At 41.9% G+C, this 7,967-nt stretch overlaps 1 protein-coding gene across 4 annotated transcripts in view; it reads left to right on the top strand.

Moving 5' to 3' along the window:
* Positions 1–7,967, top strand: part of LOC106569930 (zinc fingers and homeoboxes protein 2) — a 32,643-nt gene that overhangs the window by 18,036 nt on the left and 6,640 nt on the right. Inside the window, exon 1 of one of the 4 annotated variants that reach the window (XM_014141690.3) lies at positions 5,802–5,928. The exons of the other annotated variants lie outside the window; for them this stretch is intronic. The gene's annotated coding sequence lies outside the window, so the exon portion shown is untranslated. Of the gene's footprint in view, positions 1–5,801; positions 5,929–7,967 lie in introns of those variants that run through there. 4 annotated transcript variants of the gene reach the window in all.

Here is a 7,967-nt window from a genome sequence, read left to right as displayed (position 1 = left end):
TGTCTAGCATTTTATTTTGTAATTGTTAGTTCTCAACGATGATAGTATTTTAAAATATTTATGATACCGTTCATAAGTTTGGTGTCACTTAGAAATGTCCTTGTTTTTGAAAGAAAAGCACTTTTTTTCATCCATTAAAAAAAAACAAAAAACATCATTGATCTGAAATACAGTGTAGACATTGTAAATGACTATTGTAGCTGGAAATTGCTTTTTAAAAATAATTTATGGAAAATCTACATAGGCGTACAGAGGCCCATTATCAGCAACCATCACTCCTGTGTTCCAATGGCACGTTGTGTTAACTAATCCAAGTTTATCATTTTAAAATGCTAATTGATCATTAGAAAACCATTTTGCAATTGTTAGCACAGCTTAAAACTGTTGTCCTGATTTAAAGAAGCAATAAAACTGGCCTTTAGACTTGTTGAGTATCTGGCGCATCAGCGTTTGTGGGCTCAATTACAGGCTCAAAATGGCCAGAAACATAGGACTTTCTTCTGAAACTCGTCAGTCTATTTTTGTTCTGCCAAATGATGGCTATTCCATGCGAGAAATTGCCAAGAATCTGAAGATCTCGTACAATGCTGTGTACTACTTCCTTCACAGAACAGCACAAACTGGTCTAACCAGACTAGAAAGAGTGGGAGGCCCGATGCACATCTGAGCAAGAGGACAAGTACATTAGTGTCTAATTTGAGAAACAGACGCCTCACAAGTCCTCAACTGGCAGCTTCATTAAATAGTACCCGCAAAACACCAGTCTCAACGTCAACTGTGAAGAAGTGACTCCCGGATGCTGGCCTTCTAGGCAGAGTTGCAAAGAAAAAGCCATATCTCAGACTGGCCAATAAAAAGAAAAGATAGGCAAAAGAACAGACACTGGACAGAGGAAGATTTGGGGGGGGGGGGTGTAATGTGGATAGACTAATCTAAGTTTGAGGTGTTCGGATCACAAAGAAGAACATTCATGAGATGCAGAAAAAATTAAATATGCTGGAGGAGTGCTTGACGCCATCTGTCAAGCATGGTGGAGGCAAATGTGATCTGGGGGTGCTTTGGTGGTGGTAAAGTGGGAGATTTGTACAGGGTTAAAGGGATCTTAAAGGAAGGCTATCACCATACCCTGTGGACAGTTCTTAATTGGAGCCAATTTCCTCCTACAACAGGACAATGACCCAAAGCACAGCTCCAAACTATGCAACAACTATTTAGGGAAGAAGCAGAGCTCGTATTCTGTCTATTGGAGTGACCAGCACAGTCACCGGATCTCAACCCTATTGAGCTGTTGTGGGAGCAGCTTGACCGTATAGTACGTAAGAAGTGCCCAACATGTGGGAGGTGCTTCAGGAAGCATGGGGCGAAATCTCTTCAGATTACCTCAACAAATTGACAACTTGATAGCCGAAGGTCTGCAAGGCTGTAATTGCTGCAAATGGAGGATTCTTCGACAAAAGCAAAGTTTGAAGGACGCAATTATTATTTCAATAAAAAATCATTATTTATAACCTTGTCAATGTCTTGACTATTCATTTTGCAACTCATTTCAAGTGACCCAAAATGTGTGTCCATTGTATTTTTCTACATACATTTACACTGAAAGTGTTTTTCCATCCCGAAAAAATATTTTTTTTGGACTGAGGCAGCCTGAGAAAAAAAAAAAAAAAAAGCCTAGGTTTCCCACCCAAAGATTTCAATAACAGAAAAATCCCTGTGATGGTTAGTCAGATGGTAGAACATGCAGCAAAGGGAATTTCAGTGTTACCTCTAGAATACTGTACACAGTAATCACTACACACATGGATGACATTTTTTCACTAATTTCTTTCAAGATGAATGTGTCTCAAAGTTATCTTTAAGGGTTCATTCAGGGTTTATTAAAGTGTAGTAGATGCTTCATTAACCTAAAATTCGACAACATCTCTTTGCCTTTCCCATCTGATTCAAGTTCATTGTAGATGCCTCACCCTTTTCAGGTAAACAAGCATACAATATACAGCATCTAGCCTATGTTTTTCCATCTACTATAAATAATGATTTTTGGTACAGATAAGTGAATATTGTGTCTGGAATTAATGGGCCGCATAACAAATTGCACTTTTCAGTATTTATTTGAATGTTGGAGCGAGACCCATCTGGGGTTGTTTATTTGTGCAATGGCGTGTTACCAAGGGTCATGACAGTCTTTTGATCCGTCTCACACATCACTACATTAGTTCTCCTCGACCTCTGCCATTAAAGCAGTTCACCCAAGTGATGTCTCCTACCTTGCCCCAGTGGTAATAGAATACTTCATATCTGTCAGGAAAACAGTGATTCTGGTGCAGATTTAGACTAGGTCTTTCAACAGCTTCACATACAACCATGAAGAATGCCCAACATTAAAAGCCATGCAAGGAACTGCAATGTAAACACTCACACATAATGTATATCTCATACCGGATGACAAGCACACCTTAATGGCAGATGCTCTCCCCAATGTGTTCTCTAGCATCAAGTGATCTATGTCATTCTCCTTGAATCTCACCTGTGTGCTTGTCCTTGGTACATGGGAGGCTTAATTCAACTCCCATACTTTGTTTGCCTATGTTTAGCCATATTTTTGGCTGCTTTCATAATTTACTTACACCTTGCGTGGACAGTGTTAGAAACTTGATCTTGCATGTATCCTACATGCATACATTGTTGGATGAACATTATATTTTAGACAGACATCAGTCTCCTTCATTTGTCTATAAAGACAAAAAGACCTGTTGTCCCCGTTATTTTTTGAAAAAAAAAATTCTCAATTTTGTGGTATCCAATTGGTAGTTAGTCTTGTCTTATAGCTGCAACTCCTGTACGGACTTGGGAGAGGCGAAGGTCGAGAGCCGTGCATCCTCCGAAACACAACCAAGCCACGCTGCTTCTTGACACAGTGCCCACTTAACCTGTAAGCCAGCCGCACCAATGTGTCGGAGGCAACACCGTACACCTGGCGACCGTGTCAGCGTGCACTGCGCCCGGCCCGCCACAGGAGTCGCTGCGCGATGGGACAAGGACATCCCTGCCAGCCTAACCCGGACGACGCTGGGCCAATTGTGTGCCGCCCCATGGGTCAATGTCCGCGGCCAGCTGCGACAGAGCCTGGACTCAAACCCAGAATCTCTAGTTGCACTGCGATTCAGTGCTTTAGACCACTGCTCCACTCGGGAGGCCCCTTGCTACGAGTTCTGATACGGTTTTATTCCCCAGACCAGGTGTCTGGCAAAATCTATGTATTTGCTGTCGAACAACAGCCGAAAACGCTGCCCACTCCTTCTGCCTTGTCTCCATCAGACCCCCTTCTTGTCCCCCTCTCTCTCTCCCCCCAGACATCCCCTTTAAACCCTCTGGGAAAGAAGCCATGGAGTCTGCCGCTCCACTGGCTCCAGTTCCTGCTGGACATCCCCACATGTAGAGAAGCAGCTGGCTACCACACAGAGTGATTCAGCACACACCCCTTCCAGCGCGCGCTCACACACACACACACGCACACACAAGTGCCTCTCCTCTACGTAGCCCTTTTCCCAGTCTGTTTGCACTTACAAATGAATGGTTTCTCCACCACAGATTACAGCATCACACTGTAATGGGCTAATGTATTGTTTCATAACTTTTCATAAGCAAGCTCCAAATTTGAGTGGATTGACGTTTTAGCCTTTCATCCGCAGGTCAGTGGTCAGCAGAAAACCATTTACTGCGTTTTTGCCATTGTTTAGTGACCACAAACCCTGCTTTACCACAATGTAAGGCTCAATTGTTTTTTTGTCTGCAAGGGTGTAAGTAGGAAAGCATGGGGGGAAAAAATGTTTTTTGCAGTTTTCCATATCGGCGCTTAAACAAGCAGCACAGGATGTGCAGCCAAACTATTTCCCTGCTTGGCTGGTGTTTTTGAAATAAACGTCTTTTAATGTGTGGAGTTTGCGGGCAAGATGCTCAGTTCTCTGAGAACAGCAGTCCCTGTAGATGTCGTGGTCTCGTCCCTTTTATTCACAGGTGGGCGAGACGGGATTCCGCCTAAACAGTTCTAATCCGTTGTCTGTTCGTGTGCGTTTGGCTGTTGTTTTGTTTGTACTTTTCATTTCAAAGACTAAGTTTAGAGATTGTCTCTTAGATCATAAAAACGTCAAACATCAGTTTGTGATATATTCGCAGGAGAATAAACGTGAACACAAGGGACAAGAAGCAATAGGAATATTAATCACAATTGTTGGCCAAAAAATTGACAATTATACTCCGAACCAAAATATATAAATGAATGTCCTTCAACAGTATAAAAAAGAAGCCCCTCGCATCGCTGAATTTAACTCTTTAGGGATGGGGGGGCAGCATTGGGAAGTTTGGATGAAAAGCGTGCCCAGAGTAAACTGCCTGTTACTCAGGCCCAGAAGCTAGAATATGCATATAATTAGTAGATTTGGATAGAAAACTCAAGTTTCCAAAACTGTTAAAATAATGTCTGTGAGTATAACAGAACTCATATGGCAGGCGAAAACCTGAGACAAATCCAACCAGGAAGTGGGAATTCTGTAGTTTTCAAGTGAATGCCTATCGAATAGCCAGTGTCTGTGGGGTCAGATTGCACTTCCAAAGGCTTCCACTAGATGTCAACAGTCTTCAGAAGTTGTTTCAGGCTTCTATTATGAAAGGGGAGCGAATAAGAGCACTCTAAGCAGATAGCCCAGGTGAAAGCCTTTAGTTTAGTCACGTGCGTGTTCCGTTCCCGTTCCTTTCTAATGAAAACAGTATTGTCCGGTTGAAACATTATTGAATATTTATGATAAAAACACCCTAAGGATTGATTAGAAACATCGTTTGACATGTTTCTACGAACTCAAATTGAACTTTTTTGACTTTTCGTCTAGACTTTGTGCCCGCGCTTTGTGCATTTGGATTACTGGACTAAACACGCAAACAAAAAGGAGGTATTTGGGCATAAAGATGAACTTTATTGAACAAAACGAACATTTATTGTCTAACATGGAGATCTGGGAGTGCCATCAGATGAAGATCATCAAAGGTAAGTGATTAAATTGAACGCTATTTCTGACTTTTGTGACACCTCTCCTTAGTTGGAAAATGGCTGTATGGTTTTTGTGGCGAGGTGCTGACCTAACATAATCGCATGGTGTGCTTTCACCGTAAAGCCTTTTTGAAATCGGACACAGCGGCTGGATTAACAAGAAGTGTATCTTTAATCGTGTGTATAACACTTGTATCTTATATCAATGTTTATGATGAGTATTTCTGTAATTTGATGTGGCTTTCTGCATTTTCACCGGATGTTTGTTTGAGACAATGCATTTCTGAACATAACACACCAATTTCAAATGAGGTTTTTGGACATAAAGATTAACTTTATCGAACAAAACAAACATTTATTGTCTAACATGGAGTCCTGGGAGTGCCACCAGATGAAGATCATCAAAGGTTAGTGATTAAATTTAACGCTATTTCTGACTTTTGTGACACCTCTCCTTCTTTGGAAAATGGCTGTATGGTTTTTTTGTGGCTAGGCGCTGACCTAACATAATCGCATGGTGTGCTTTCACCGTAAAGCCTTTTTGAAATCGGACACTGGTTGGATTAACGAAGTTTATCTTTAAAATGGTGTATAATACTTGTATGTTTTGAGGAATTTTAATTATGAGATTTCTGTTTGAATTTGGTGCCCTGCAATTTCACTGGCTGTAGGCGGAACTCCTTCCCAGAAAGGTTAATCAAAACGAAACAATTTCCATCAAAAGGTCTTTGAGTAGATTGAATCACTCTTATCTCCGGTTTGGCTGTTTCCATAGCAACATGCCAGTCCCATGGCCATCTGAGGAGAATTCACCCCTGTAGCTTGGATCCAAAACTGCCATCAAAGTTTCAGGGGCATCAATCTGAGCATAATGATTGAACATGGTAAGAGTTGTTTGGAATGAAGCCTTGCACAATGATGCTACTACCAACTTTTCCCTACCAGATAAGTATTTCCCCTAGAAAATGTGTTTTTTTGGGGGGGGGGGTGACATATCTATATAAAAAGGTAGGGAAAAGTCTGTAGTAGCATCATTATTTATATATATATTACATCCCTATATAAAAGTATGGAATAGCCTACACAATTTGTGTGGTGTACATTGTATGACTGTATTTGTTTTGTATCATTTGTGTGTGTTGTATTTATTGACTTGTAGCACATTGGTTTTGTAAGAATTTGTACACACTATATATACAAAAGTATGTGGACACCCCTTCAAATTAGTGGATTCTGCTATTTCAGCCACACCCGTTGTTGACAGGTTTGTAAAATTGAGGACACCGCCATGCAATCTCCATAGACAAACATTGGCAGTAGATTGGTCTTACTGAAGAGGAATGCCACCTTTCCAGCAAGTCAGTTCGTCAAATTTCTGCCCTGCTGGATCTGCCCAGGGTCAACTGCAAGTGCTGTTATTGTGAAGTAGAAACGTCTTGGAGCAACAACAGCTCAGCTGCGAAGTGGTAAGCCACACAAGCTCAAAGAATGGGACCGCTGAAGTGCACAGCACTTAAAAAGTTCCTTGATTGCAACACTCACTACTGAGTTCCCAGCTGCCTCTGGAAGCAATGTCAGCACGAGCTGTTTGTCGGGAGCTTCATGAAATAGGTTTCCATAGTCGAGCACCCATGGTCAAAGCGAGGTCCATACAGAAATGGTTTGTCGATTGGTGTGTAAGAACTTAACTGGGCTGCACAGAGCCCTGACCGCAACCCCATCGAACACCTTTGGGAAGAATTGGAATGCCGACTGCGAGCCAGGCCTAATCGCCCAATATCAGTGCCCAACCTTGCTGAATGGAAGCAAGTTTCCGCAGCAATGTTCCAACATCTTTTGGAAAGCCTTCCCAGAAGTGGAGGCTGTTTTTATAGCAGAAGGGGGGGGGACCAACTACATATCAATGCCCATGATTTTGGGATGAGATGTTCAGCGAGCTGCTGTCCACACACTTTTGGTCATGTAGTGTATGTTGTACAGTTCTACACTGAAGATATTAAACCGACCTATGTTGCCAAAGACAACAGCACAGTGCATAACTTCCCATGAGCTATTCCCCTAAAAGGTAACGGTCTAATCACTTCAATTAAGCTACACTGACTTACGAAACACCAAAGGGGGACTAATGCGATAACGTCCGTTGTCTCCATGCAGAACTGATAAGGTATTAAAGGGCGGCCTGATGAGATTTAAATTAATTCTGTGCTCATTCAAATTTGCCTGTCTCATTGATATGAGCTGCTGTATTATTTGGGTTTCGTCTCCTCTCACTGGCAAAGCACTTCTTAACAAAACGTTTAACCAAATGGAGCAAGATTTAGCCGATGAGCTTAGATTTAACATGCTTTTGAAATCAGACCCATGCAAAGTTTCCTCAGTCCACTGCACTATTTGAGGACTTTGATATTGAATGTCAGTCAGTCAGTCACCACCCTTTGATCTGGAAATGACTCTACAGGGGGAAAAGAGAACATGATCCTCTAGAACTGCTTGTTTGGATTGCATGATGCTGAATGAACTCGGCTATCGGTGTTTGAGGACAACAAATGAAAACCTGTTTTCATTTGAGAGAACAATTGATGCCTCATTGTCTTTAGGGGGTGTAGTCTGAAATCCTACAGGAATCCTTATCCTTACTGGTGTTAATATTCCGAGGATATAATCATTGTTTTATAGTAAATAGGAAGTTCCTTTTTGTGTTAGTAATTAGCCTACAGTCTGATCACAAATACCGCTATCCACTTGTAGAATTGGTTTGGACCCTACATAACATGCTCAGTCTCTTGTTATTCTCTGTCCCCTCTTACTTTCTCTCTGTTGTGATGGAGAGCTGTCTGCGGGGCAGGGCTGTGTGTATGTGACTCAGTAGAGGCTGCCTCAGGGGTTTTACCCAGTCGGCTCTGGCTGCACAGGACATTGATCA

Source organism: Salmo salar, chromosome 14, assembly GCF_965601325.2.
Source record: "Salmo salar chromosome 14, fSalSal1, whole genome shotgun sequence".
NCBI classification, from domain to species: domain Eukaryota; kingdom Metazoa; phylum Chordata; class Actinopteri; order Salmoniformes; family Salmonidae; genus Salmo; species Salmo salar.
This window is presented reverse-complemented; position numbering and strand designations above follow the sequence as displayed.